General features: G+C 40.2%; 1 long non-coding RNA gene across 2 annotated transcripts in view; it reads right to left on the reverse strand.

Moving 5' to 3' along the window:
* Positions 1 to 12,690, reverse strand: part of LOC309384766 — a 44,036-nt gene that overhangs the window by 10,140 nt on the left and 21,206 nt on the right. Inside the window, exon 2 of one of the 2 annotated variants that reach the window (XR_014174115.1) lies at positions 10,345 to 10,469. The exons of the other annotated variant lie outside the window; for it this stretch is intronic. This is a non-coding gene — a long non-coding RNA (uncharacterized lncRNA). The remainder of the gene's footprint in view (positions 1 to 10,344; positions 10,470 to 12,690) is intronic. 2 annotated transcript variants of the gene reach the window in all.

The raw sequence follows: 12,690 nt of genomic DNA on the forward strand, positions 1-12,690 counted from the left end.
TCTATTCTATTCTAATTCTAATTCTAATTCTAATTCTATTCTAAACATCCCCTTCCCTTCCTTTGCTTCCCAAGAGCCTTTCTTCCACAACCTTAAGCCCCCTCCCAAAATTCCCCAGTACAATGCAAATTTAACTCCTTTTCTTTTAATAGATAGGGCTTTATTTTGTCATATATTACCCTCCCTCCCCTCCCCCCAAAAAACCTTTTAAGAAAATACATTGCTGTTTGGAAGAATCTAAGTTCCTGTTGAGAATCTAAGTTTATAGTGATGAGAGCAGTTGAAAAGGGCTGTATGTATATTTTTGACAATGTTGCCCAAGTAAAAATTGTTTCATTTAGATTAGATCAAACTTGTATTATAATGATCCTATTTGTAGAAACAACCTCAAACACCCGTAGAACTCTGGCAATCAAAAAACAAACAAAATCAAATGATTCTGAGAGATCTTACACCTACTTATTATGGCCTTTGATATTGTTTGCAACAAGTTGGAGCAACAAACACCGAGTGATGTCATCATGTAAATAGTGTCATTATGTACCGTGTTTCCAAAAAAATAAGACAGGGTCTTATTTTCTTTTGACCCCTGAAATAAGCACTTGGCTTTATTTTCGGGAGGCCTTATTATTTTTGAGGTGCGAGTGTGGCTGCTGCTGTGTTGCAATATTTTCGAGAAGGGCTTATTTGGGGGGGAGGGCTTATTTTAGCTCATGCGTTCAAAAGCCCGATTGACCTTATTATCCAGGGAGGTCTTATTTTCGGGGAAATAGGGTACTTGTGTGCCAGAGTCTGATGCATATATCTAAGCTGTGGTATTTGTGTTGTATTCATTCATTCATTCTCATGCAAGATTCTTATAGATCTCCCCCTCCTCCCCGAGACTGCTGGAGAATTGAACTTAAGAAGACTGATTCTATATGGATATGTAATGCTAAAGATCTCTATTAAGAATCAAACAGTTCCATGAGATTTACTGCCAAGCATAAGTTTGTAGCCAGCCTAACTCCCTGCAGATCTTCTATTTAACATTGAGATCCCTCCCACTGGCTGGTGCTATGTCAGATCAACCATGTGTCTACATGGCCATGATACTATGTGGTTAAAGTGGGAATTGAGAAGCTGTCACAGTAATGAATCCAAAGTCACCTTGATCATGGGATGTTCCTTCTTCTTTCCATATACCCAACATGGTGAAGTGCCACCATCCCTCCATCCCCTACAGATGCTCAAGAGGCATCTTCATACAGTGGACACTAAGAAGGGAAGAATCAAGTAAGTGCACGGTAGCAGCATCCTTGTGGAACGAACACTGCCTCACTCCATGAAAGGAGAGAGTGTAGCAGTGAGAATAGCAGTACAAGTACTATGCTTTACAAGGCTGATTTGGAAGTGGTCTGAATCATCAAACCCAGTTCAGTATTATCTCCATCTTGCTGCCTTGTCCACCTTGGTCTTCAGGACAAGCTTCCCAATGGGGCAACCGAAGGCTGGTTCTGAGAGGCCTGCACGCTGAGCAGCATTTTCAGGAATGCAAAACAGGAACAATGATTCAGTACTACCAGAAAATCAAGATTTTTTTTCCCCATGGCAAATAAACACCGGAGAAGCACATGCTCAGGATGAATGCATTTTACCAGAACCTGATTGAAAAGGCTATCAATTTCCCCGGCGGTGATGACAATGATGATGATTTTTAAAATGCATGTTATAGTCTTGAAAACTAGTGGCTTGGGTAAACAAGCATTTTCTGAAAAGCAGCATTCCTGGAGGATGAGTCTAAATACCCTTCTCTCAACTTTATGTTTACATAGAGTTATACAGGGGAAATAAGCCTTCTGAGTATTATTAGAGGGCAAAGCAGAAGCAGCTGAGTTTATGAAAAAATATCGCAAAAATGACTGAGAGGATAGAGATCTATATCCTAAGTCAACTTCAGCTCCATTTCATTTTTTTAAAGGAAAAAAATCATTGGTAGGTGCAATTTACTTTTTATTTTATACCTTTATTTAGTTGAAGGCAAAGAACGGTTTGGTTGGGTCTGAGTTAAAAATGCAATCCTTTGCAAGCAGCCTCTTCTCTGCCTTTCTTCTTGAAAACACAATCAGAAACACAAGAAAGATGGTTAACAAACTGAATAAAAGTGGACATAAAACAAGTACAAGTAGTCCTTGACTCGCACATATTCATGTCAGAAGCACCTAAGATGCTCCAAGTTTGAAAGGATTAGCCAGGGACATCACTGTTGTCCAGGAGATGTTTGGTTGAGGGTGCTGTGGCCCGCTGGCAGCCAATGGAGCTGGCAGCAGAGTCGGACAGTGAAGATGTTGGGGAGAAACATGGGCCAGTCCTGGGGGTCGAGGAAAGCTCAGGCAAGGGCTCTGCGTCAGAGGCAGAGAGGGAGCTGGACAGCAGTGAGGCAGAGGAACAGCTGGAGCCTGTTCCCAGTGTGCACATGCACAGAGTGCCAGAAGACAAGAAACAACTAAGAAAGCAGGGTCAACTTGGGAGTAGAGCCACACCTTGGAGTTGATTGGCCCCTCCAATAGGAAACAAAAGAGGAACAAACGGGGAGTGGGCTTTTGCAGGAAACAATTCGTTCCTTCGGTCGTTTCAAGAGTGGAAAGTTCTGTGTGTAACTATAAGAGACTCTGTGCCATGTGTTCCCTTGCCCTGGGTGCCCAGTAACTAACTAACAAACTAGTTATCTGGCAGTTCGCCAAGTGAGATGAGGTTCGTGTTGATAAATATTCCTCTGAAAGACTGTTTGCCAAGACTTGCTGACTGTGAATGAAAGGAATTCAGAGTTGTGTAAATAAAAGACGTTTTGCCGGGACCAAGACTCTGCTTCATGTTTGTTAAGGAAGCCTAGGTCAGAACAGAGGGCTCCTTTCACGTCCCCATTAATGGACCCACCAAAGTGGTACCTATCTATCTAATTGCGATTACATGCTTTCAAACTGCTAACGGCAGGAGCTGGAGCGAATAACAGGAGCTCACCAGGCAGTGGCAACAGGCTCTCAAATGCAGGCTTGCTGATCATCAACCCAGCATCCTAACCATGTGAGCCACCATGCTCCCATAGTCCCCGACTTAACACTATTCGTTTAGTGACCATTTGAAGTTACGGGACTGAAAAAAGACTTATGACTATTTTTCACACTTACAGCATTGCAGCCTCCCCATGGTTGCATGACCAAAACGCAAACCATTGGCAACTGGTTCATATTTATGATGGTTGCAATGTCCCAGGGTCATGTGATCACCTTTGGCAGCCTTCTGACAAACAAAGTCAAAGGGGAATCCAGATTCATTTAACAACCATATTAATGACTTAGCAACTGGAGCGATTCGCTGAACAACTGTGGCAAGAAAGGTTGAATAATGGGGCAAAACCCATTTAACAACTGTATCAGCAGCAGAAATTTTGAGCTCAATTGTGGTTGTAAGTCGAGGATGCTTGTATCGAAATATTCTGTCTTGCTCTCACTTTGGAGCAACTATGAATGACTAAATGTCCTTTCACACTAAAAAATTAGAGGGCCAGAAGAGACACAAAGCCACTTGAAGTACAAAGAGTCCAATAAAATTACCCTTTAAGGCAGTGTAAAAAAAATAGTCACCAAAAGACTGCAGCAAAGTTTAACTACATTGGATATATATTATTCTCTGGATTTGATGTGTTAACACATTTGGACTACATTCAATATATTCAAGCATAACATAATTTTTCTTCCATTCCAAAATCTGTTTTTAGAACTGATGACTAGCCCTATTCATCGCCCAACCCTTTAAAAGACTAGTTAAAAATTTACTTGACATTGATTCAAACAATTTTAACTATTTTCAAATCAGTTAGAAATCAGGACCCTGTGAACATCAGCATTATTCATTGAGTATGCTTTGCAAATGATTCAGAAACTTTTTGAACCACACATACTGTATGTACATTGCCTCTCTTCTGATCCTTCAAACAAACTGCCCCTTTCTCTTCAGGCTTCTGAAAGATCTGAAAGAGTTGTAATTGTTTTAAAACCTTGCATTTAATGAATCAGCTTCCAAATTATGCTGAGCTCTAATATTTTTGCTTATGAGCCTGCAAACTACAACTGCTGTTTGAATAGCAATAGCACTTAGACTTATATACCACTTTGCAGTGTTTTATTGCCCTCTCTAAGCGGTTTACAGAGTCAGCCTATTGCCCCCCAACAATCTGGGTCCTCATTTTACCAACCTCGAAAGGATGAAAAGCTGAGTCAACCTTGAGCTGGTGAGAATCGAACTGCCACCACACAGTTGGCAATCGGCAGTCCGCAAAATTAGCCTACAATACTGCCTTCTAACCACTGCGCCACCATGGCACCTATGTCTAGCATGTCTAAATAGAACTAAATTTCAACTGGTTCAAGCAGAATAGTAAGAAATGGTTTGTTTACCTTACTTCACGGAATAACTCACTGTTACCTGTATTACACCACTGCATTAAACCAGAAGCTATGTTTTGCAAATCACAACCGTTGAGTCGATACACACACCAAAACTAAGTGAATCAATTTTTGGCTTGGCGCACTATGATAATTCAACCAACAGCTCAAATATACTTTAATAACCAGATTGAGTTATTAAATATGAGGCAGCTATTATTTCTGTGGCATATGTTTCTTGATGCTTTGCACTAGTTTGTCCTGTATTCACTGTGAATAGTGTAGGCTTCACAGAATTATGTATCAGCACTCAGCTTCCATGCGCGCCAGACAGCATTAAGTGCATGATGGAACTGATTTAAATGAAAAATGATTAAAAATGCCTAAGCTTTTTTTTTTAAGATATCCTGGAGACAGATATCCTTTTTCAGGTAAATACTGTGATCATGTATCATGCTTCCCTCATTGCCTGTTGAACAAGGAGAGACAAATATACTTTACAAATTTTCAAATGTCCATAAAGAGAACCTAGAGGTCCTAGACTTTATGTGCGTATTTGCCAGGCATGTGGCAGGATCAAGCTGACAATCGCAAAGGTGCTTTTTCAAGAGGCAAATGGACTTCCTGCTTTTCCAAGCTGAGAAGCAAAACATCTTCAAATAAAAACCAGAAAGTCCAGTTGCTTCTTGAAAAAGCACCTTTGGGATAAACATGACCTGGGTGACTGAGAATCTCTGTAGACATCAAGCTGACAACTTTGCCTGATCTTGAAAGCTAAGTAGGTTCAACCTTGGTTAGTATCTGGATAGGAAAGCAGACAAGACACTCAGGGCTAGAGTCTTGGCCAATTCAAGACTCATTCAAAGCATTCAAGACGAAAGAAATGTTGCTACAAGTAAAATGGATGGTTTTGTCCGTGGAGTCACTAAAGATTGGATTCAAAAGAGATACTATGTTGTACATCTCGGATCTCCTAATATTTATTTATTGAAATTTATTGGCAACCATTTCCAATGGAAATGGTTGCCAATAAAAGCAGTACACAAAACTTGAAAAACCCGAACACAACTAAAAATATTAATATGTTCAAATCAAGATATTTAGGTCAGAACTGGCTAAAATGATGCCATCCTTTGACATCCGCAAAAGTGGGGAATGTCATATGCATCATGACATATTCATGGCGGATAGTATAATTTGCATCAGCCTCATGATGACATTGATGCAAATTCAAAAATTTTTGCAATAGCATCCCGGTGCAAGTGATATCAGCATGGCTCTGATGGATGCTTTGGACGGCATCCTCTTCCGAGCAGCAACTAGTCCTTCTGTAATAGTCATTGACTGAGATAGTCGGCCATAGAAATTGAATAAATAAATCAACAAACAAATTCAGGTAATCCTCAACTTACCATCACAATTGAGCCCAACATTTATGTTGATAAGCGAGAAATTTGTTAAGTGAGTTTGCCCCATTTTATGACTCTCCTTGCCACATTTGTTAAGTGAATCACTGCAGTTGTTAAATTAGTAGCATGGTTGTTAAGAGAATCTGGGTTTGCCTGTTAGGGGATCATGTGACCCTGCAACCATCATAAATGTGAGCCAGTTGTCAAGCATCTGAATGTAAATCATGGGGATGCTACAACAGTCCTAAGTGTGAAAGGGCCGTTGTAACTTTGAATGGTCACTAAGTGAACTGTGGCAAGTTGAGCACTGCCTGGAATGTATTAATGGTTTGGCAGTCTTCTTCAGCAATCATGTCCCTGCTGTGGCCTTTGTCTCCATCTTTGGCTTCCCACTGCAGAGTGAGAAAAGAGCACACAGCCTCAGGAACACTATTTGCATGACATTATAAGCACAGCTATATATGACATGAGAGAGAGAGAGAGACAGAGAGAGAGACAGAGACACACAAAGAGAGAGAGAGAGAGAGACAGAGACAGAGAGAGACACACAAAGAGAGACACAGAGACACACAAAGAGAGAGAGAGGGACAGAGAGAGACACACACAAAGAGAGAGAGACACACACACAAACAAACAGAGAGAGAGAGAGGAGACAGAGAGAGAGAGAGAGAGAGAGAGAGAGGAGACAGACAGAGAGAGAGAGAGAGAGAGAGAGAGAGAGAGAGAGAGAGAGAGAGAGAGAGAGAGAGAGATGAGATGTGAGATGTGTAGATGCTTTGCATTTCCAGAAGGACTTATTACAGGTTTTTCATGTCTGAATTTAGAAATCATGTTGAGTTATATTTTTCTTAACTTTGGCATCAGAGTTGTAGACAGATGTGGGATAGATGTCATGCTGGCAGCATTTCCAATGGTACTTTTGAGAATTTGCTTGCGCACGTATGCACACACACACACACACACACACACACACACACACGATTAATCCAATCATGATGATAATCTGCTAACCATGAACAAAAGTATGCATGAAATCTTTCCCCCCCAAAACTGATCACTGGTGCCAGAAATAGCAAGTTTAACCATCTCGTGGGCAGATTGCATACAAATGCTGTGTATTGTATCAGAGAATGTGAGAAATGGATTTATGGGTAGTTTTGCAGAGAAGAAAAGCAAGGTCACTTTCTTTTCATGGATTGTTTTTGCTGGATCACAGGGTTTTTATTTACTGAGTGAATTTATTTACTCAGTGGACGTTTCAGTTGCTCCATTAATTCCGTATAAAACAATACAGAACTCAGTTTAATGTTATTAACCTTCGGTGTCTGTAAGTGAGCAGCGAATGCTATAAGCATTCAGAAGGGCCACTACAGTATGAGAAAGCCATTCTGAACAGTGTCTTACACACACACCTTTGATTTACATCCACAAATTGCGATTGGGATGTTATCTGTACACACAGAGAGACAAAAAGAAAATCTGTAAATTCAAGAGAGACAAAAAGAAAATCCCAAAGACCTTTCTGGAAACTAAAGTGTAGGAATGAGTTTCTATCCTATTGTGACGTATCCTTCTCAGGTAGCAACTTCCAGGAAAAAATTGCATTTAAAACAGGCAGCCCTGAAACCTACTTGTAAAGTTATGTGAGGGCAGAGAACACCAAGGACTCACTGATGATGTTACCTAGTTTGGTAATGAAATGTCTGTAAGCAAATAACTAAGCTCAGAGAGCACCAAGGATTCCACTGTTCAACCCTGAACAGTGTTTAGTAAACATTTAGTAATTTTTAACCTATTTGGAGAACCTATTACTGAGTGGATTGGAATAACAAAAGCGACATCAACAATGAAAATAATTCAGAGTATATTTGTATTTCCTTTCTTCTCAAGAATCTCTTCTGAATCTTCTAGCATCTTAGTTAATTTTCCCCCAGGTTAGATTTTTTTTTAAAGAGTTCATCTAAATATATTTATTGCTATAGCAGTCAAATATATGGATCATTATCAGTGAAAAAGATTAAGAATTAACAAAGCAGAACCATACATCTTTGGTAAAAAAAAAAACCAAAGTCCATGATATTCAATAGTGTTTATTCCTTAAATGTTTTTAGGATTCACTAACTCTATGAGCTTCGTAAATATGCCAATAGGTTTCTATTTGTGTGGAATGTCATATTAGATGATTGGCCATTTCTATTTCACGCTAGTGTTGTTTCCTTCCTGTAAAAATGTTATTTGCTGAAGAGTCGATTAATAACTAAAATACAGAACTTCCTCCTTCCTTCGGCGTTAGTTACAGGTTTTATAGCTTCCTGTATTTTCCATTTGCATACATTTAAAGAATGATGTGAGTAGAGGGACGGGCTCTGCTGCGTATCCCAGTGGCGTCATCCACAGGGAGCTGGCTGAAGTTCTCCGATGATACTTTCTTCTCCACAGGAAGGAGTTGGAACAGCAGGGATTCCTCAGCATCTGCCGCCTAGACAAACCCAGTGAGGGAGCCCCCGAGACTGGAGGATTCTGCATCTGTCTTTAGAAACAAATGTCACTGAGGTTTTGCAGCTTGAGAAAATGCACAAAACCACCAGAAGAGTTTCTCTCTAGCTGCAGAGCGAACTCAGCTGTTACTTTAGAATTTGCCTTAGCTATGTCCATGCTTGTATTGTGTATTTGTGAGCTTACTCCATTCTGGTAGGAATCTGCGTAAGGGTTGAATGAATGGAAGAGTCATGTCCATCTGGTCCATCTGAGCCTTCTCCTTTCATAATTGTAGATCAGTGAGCAGCAATGCCATGACAGGGTAGCAGTGACGTGCGGCGAGGTTTATGGCTGGTGAGGCACTGACCCAATGGTGGGTTTCAAATTTTTTTAGACTTGTGGACTTCAACTCCCAGAATTCCACAGCCAGGCATGCTCAGTTCCAATTTAAAGTGACAGCATTTGTTTTTCTCTTTTGCGAAAGAAGTTCCCTTCTTTCTTTTTCTTCTCCCTTCCCCTCCTCTCTCCCTCCCTCCCTCCCTCCCTCTCTCTCAAACACACACACACACACACACACAGAAGTTGGATTGGACTACACACACTTTCCCCAGTCCTGGAAGGATCCAGCCTAGCTTCACTGATTACATGTTTGAAAAGGCAACGTGGCTCTGCCTGCAATCAAACTACACTTGGGAAAGAAGAGCACAAGCGAGCCAGGGTCCTTCCCTCCAGCCTTTGCCCAAAGCCCCACACTAGAAGGATGAAGTTTGAATTCGTCCCCCTCCCTCCGACCCACACGTACCTTTTCCAGCTGTTTCATTGAGGATTTCAACTCTGCTCTTGCCTCGGGTCCTCTGAAGAAGCCCCGCCCAAACGAGCGCCCTCTACTATGAGGCAGAAGAACTGCGTGCCTCACCTACGTCAGGAATTTTTAGGCTTTTAACCCTTGCTTAACTCTGCTCAAGTGATCATAAAACGCCTAAAGTCAGACTAGATGAGGCATGCAGTTCTCCTGCCTCATAGTAGAGGGCGCTTTTTTAGAGGCTTTTTTAAACAGTTAAGCAGAGTCATCCATAGTGAGGCAGCAACTAGCTCAGCCTGACCTCAGCTCTCGCCTTTTTCCTTCTACATTTTTTTTCTTTTCATGATGACAGTGGTGAGGCTGTGCCTCCCCTGCCTCCCCTGACTGCACATCACCGCAGGGTAGTAAGTGGTATTATGTAGTGGGCTTCAGTATGCAAGAACAGACCAGCATAGATCCAACAGCATTTATTGACTCAAAACTGGAACTGTGGAACCAGAGGTGGGTTCCTACTGGTTCGGACTGGTTCAGCCAAGTAGGTAGTAACTCGGCCTGCTACACTCCCAAACTGGTTCTCTCGGTGGCACCATAGGCAGCACCATCCTGTTTTTTTTAGTACTGCGCATGTGCACATAGCACATCCCTGAGCAAACCAGCAGTAGCAGCAGCCGGAAGCCACCCCTGTGTGGAACAACAGGCAAATCCCTGTAATTTATACTCTGGGCCCACGGGGCCTTAACCAATCACATACTTGAAAAAGCCCGCCCAAATATGAATGTTCTAAGTTTCCCTCCAAAGCAGTTGCGGTTAACAGTTAGGGTCAGCTAAACAGTTAGTTTCACTTTAGCAGGACTTAACACAACTATTTATATTCAATACGTAACAGGTGGATAAAACACTACTGTGCAAAATCAGCAAAGGACACCTCTCCCCCAATGCAGTAGGACTCAACTACCACAGTGAGGTGGAAAGCTAATGTACACAGTTGTTTCTACAATAAGCCCTCTTTAAGACCACTGAGTTCAACATGATACCCTAGCTTCACAGTTGTCAGTAAGTGTAAGAAATGCCTCTTTCTTTTTAATTAAATTAATTAATTATTCTAGCTCTGGATAAGGCAAAGAATCATGGTTTAGAGTACAGGTAAATCTTGACTTACAACATTATAAGTCTGTTCAAAGTTACAACAGAACTGAAAAAAACATGGCCTATGACCAGTCCTTGCACTTACGATCCTTGCACAGCCCCATGGTCATATGATAAAAATGAGAACTTTGGGCTACTTGCAGGTATTTACGATGGTTATAGCATCCCAAGGTCATGTGATCATGGTTTTTGACCTTCTCAGCTGGTTTCCTACAAGCAAAATCAATGGGGGAACCTGGATTTACGTAACAACCTCATTATCCTTGTAACAACTGTAGTGATTCACTTAACAACCATGGCAAAAAAGGTCATAAAATCAGTTGTTTACAACCACCTTGCTTAGCAATGGAAGTTCTGGTCCCAAATTTGATCGTAAGTCGAGGATTCCTTGAAGAAAGGGATGCACCTATCATTTTTGTTTACAAGTAATTCATTTTCCTTTACATCATTTTGTCTTGGTCTCTTTCGGTATCAGTTTGAGAACATGAGAAAACAAAAAATAAGCAAATTTAACATGCACATGCACACACAATACCTATATGTATTTTAATGCACATTTCCTCCTTAGAAATATCAAATATGTTATTTTTTTAGGACGCATGGGTTTTACAAGCTATTTCCCCCTAATATAGCCTTTAATATGCTCTTTTACTTAATAAATATATTTTGTTTCATCCTAACAGAATATTGTCACTAAGGCTTGTTTGATTAGTCTTTCAGTCAATTCATTCAAACCTGAAATTAGAGTAACATTTTGGCATCCAGTATATATAACTAGGGCAGAAAAAGAAAAAAAACAAGATGATTTTCAAGTCATTCAGAGAATATTGTTACCTACGAACAAATATGTCATCAAAAGTATGTCTGACATGAAGATTGTCCCCTATAATTACATCTCTTTCTTCATCTGTTTTTATTTTAGCTTTTCTTTTAAAGTCTATTTTTCTGGTTTGGATCTTGAAGCTCTCTCTTTTAAAACAAATATGCATAATAGAATATATGATTGCAAAATTATCGATTCAAAAACATTACTGGCCTAAATTAAGAGCGAGCTTCTTGCTTCCACAATATTAACTTCTACTACTTTACCCCCATTTGAAAGATCTGATTGTTTTGCCTGTGGAGACTCTCAATCATCCATATCATAATTGTCTCAAAGGTGCTTTTTTTCTTTAAAAGGCAACTGGACTGTTGTTTTTTTCCTTGAGGAAGAAGAAAATATTTCGCTTTTCATCCAAAAAGCTTCATCATTCTGATCTGGTGAACCTTAAAATTCTGTTTTTTAAAAAAGTTGAACAATCTGGTCATTTTGGATTGTTCAACTTTATTTGGTCAAATCAACAGATTGTAGACCATTTACACGAGGACAGAACTATATACCATTGGATACAGTTGATTTCAAACTCTTGGAATAATTCAGCAATTCAATATTTTCTCCACGGAAGTTATAAAAACTGTCCAAGCATATATTTTGAATTGTTTGATAGAGGATATGAAGACAAATTAGCAATGGGTTGATGATGAATCAAATTCCTTCCAGAGGAATGCAAAATGGCTAATGTATGCACCGTGTTTGTTAATTATTTCATATTTCACAGATTTACATCCGAATTGTCCCTAGTGAAGGTATTATACTGACAAGATAATGAGATGATGGGAAATTGTATCTAGGATGACTGTTTCACACATACAACATATCTCTTGGTGTTCCAGCTGTAAGTTGAATGGAAACCTCACTTCGAACATTATACCAGGCATCAATTCTCTTAATCTTATTCTTAATCTGCAAGCATCAGTGATAAATTCCATCCACTGTATAATAGCTTATTTCACTGTGTTTATAGGAGACAATAGAATTGAGGGCAGCCCCGAATTGAGGGCAATAGTAGCATAACCAAGAATAACTATCTTTCTCTTAGTGAGAAAGATTTCTCATGTGAGATTTGCCAAGCTCCTGTGTGTGTATGTGCACATACAAATGTGTGCACTCTTTTCCTGGAGACTACCCGAACAAGTATCTGGAAGTTTTCTTGGCAAGGCTTTTCAGAGATGCTTTGCCATTGCCTGCTTCCTGGAAGTTAGGAGAATGACTGGCCCTTAGGTCCCAGTTTGCTTTGTGCCCAAGGAAAGGCTAGAACGCTCTGTCTCCTGGTTTCCAGCCTGGTGTCTCCATCACTACACTAAACTGGCTACCCTAAAGTTCTTAAAGACCTCCTTTACCTCATACCTAATAGTTTGTAACTCTAGTTGGGTTTATTGTTTGATATTCTGTTGTATATTTGTGTAGATCAATCAGAGAGAAAGATGGGTACCATTCCCTTCTGAGAATCAGTGACTGATCTTTCAAGATTATGGGACTGTGGATGCTATTAACTCTAGAGATCCCCATTACTTCATCATACATACATATTTTTCCCAGCCCCCTTCTTGG

Source organism: Natrix helvetica (genome assembly GCF_964273705.1).
Source record: "Natrix helvetica genome assembly, chromosome: 1".
NCBI classification, from domain to species: Eukaryota; Metazoa; Chordata; class Lepidosauria; order Squamata; family Natricidae; genus Natrix; species Natrix helvetica.